Source organism: Nannospalax galili, unplaced genomic scaffold, assembly GCF_000622305.1.
Source record: "Nannospalax galili isolate Female #2095 unplaced genomic scaffold, S.galili_v1.0 scaffold1785, whole genome shotgun sequence".
Classification (NCBI taxonomy): domain Eukaryota; kingdom Metazoa; phylum Chordata; class Mammalia; order Rodentia; family Spalacidae; genus Nannospalax; species Nannospalax galili.
In genome coordinates, this window is record NW_008353347.1 from 12715 (window position 1) to 14383 (window position 1669).

Consider the following 1669-nt stretch of genomic DNA (forward strand, 5'->3'; position numbering starts at 1 on the left):
TACTGAAAGACTATATGATCATAAATTTCAATTTTTAAAGTCAAAAGATTACATTAACTATGCATATTATGTTACAGTACATGTAATCCATAAATAATAGCCATTTCACATTTTGCTATTTCTATTAGAGTAATATTTTCTTGTTTTGCTTACTTATTAAAGATCCCCCTGGGAAAAAATCTAAACAACATATGACAAGTTCAGCACGTGTAGTCACGTTCTGTGTATCTATTCTGACATTACTTTGGTTGGGGATTTCACAGAACCAATATTAAGGCATGAATCATCAGAATGAAATTGGAATTTTTTTATTATTTAACCTCTAATATGAAAGTATTATTGCTGAATGTTTTCTCTATTATAAATAATGCCCTTCATGTCAGTGGTGGTATTTATAGGGATAATGTTACTTATAATGACATTGTTTCTTTTGATAAAACCATAGCAAAATGCACTTGAATTATATTATATGATTCTTCGATGGAGTTTTTGGGTTTTTGTCATAATGAAAGACGTAGGATAAGAACTAGATTTTCAAAATTAATAAACAGTATTTTATTCATTTTAACTGTTAACATAGGAAAATACAAGAATAATAAAACAAACTACTTTTAGTACAATGTATTAAAATTCATATCGGATGATATATATTGTTAATTGTATCATGATCCACATGCCAATAGCCCTGAGACAAGTATCAGTATATTAACAGTTTACCTTTGCAGTTTTGCTGAAGTTGTTTCCCACTGAAATTTCAGAGATTTAAATTTTTAGATAAGTAGTTACATCACATTTGCATAAGAAATTGGCTTGCTTCATAAACACCCTGTGTCGTTTATAAAGAAACTACTGACTTAGTTCCAGTGGGGATAGCTATTCTCTCCTGTATACCTAAATTGCAGCAGAGCTGCCTGAGTTTTCCATTAATTTGTCCAGAGCACAAGCCCTTTTAATTGCTGAGTCTTTTGTGTAGTATGAAGATCCAAATTTCACTAGTTGTGTCATTACAGTAAATCAAAGATTTACGTTAGAATAGAATTCCACTGACTGAGAAGGTTCTAATTTAGTATTTATTCAACTTTTGTGGAAATTCTGGTTCTTTTCAAATCCAAGTTTCAGTTTTTAAAAAGATACTTAGTACAATCATTAACAAATTCTACATTTCCCACATTTTTTTTCGATTCTTCTGGGTAATATTTAAGAATGGAAAGTGATAATGTGTTTTTAAAGCATCTATGCTGTATCATATCCTAAATATGAATGCATATAATTTATAATTATTATTTTATTATTATCCTCATTGTTTCTTTTATGTGTCTGAGTGCATTGCCTGCATTTATTTATTTTATGTGTCTGAGTGCATTTCCTGCATGTATAAATGCAGCAATGTCATGCAATGCTCTTGGAGGTCAAAAGAGTGCACTAGATCCCCTGGTACTGGAGTTAAAGAAGGTTGTTAGCCACCATGTGTGCTGGGTACCAGACCTGGGTCCTCTGCAAGAATATCCAGTGCACTTAACTGCTGAGTGGCCCATAATTGATTAGTTTCAAAAATGCTTTTTGTTCTTCCAGATTTTCATACATGTATACAACATATTATGATCATACTGCCTCCTAGTTCTCCAAGTTTCTTATGTCTCCTACAACATGTAACACTCCCAACTTCATA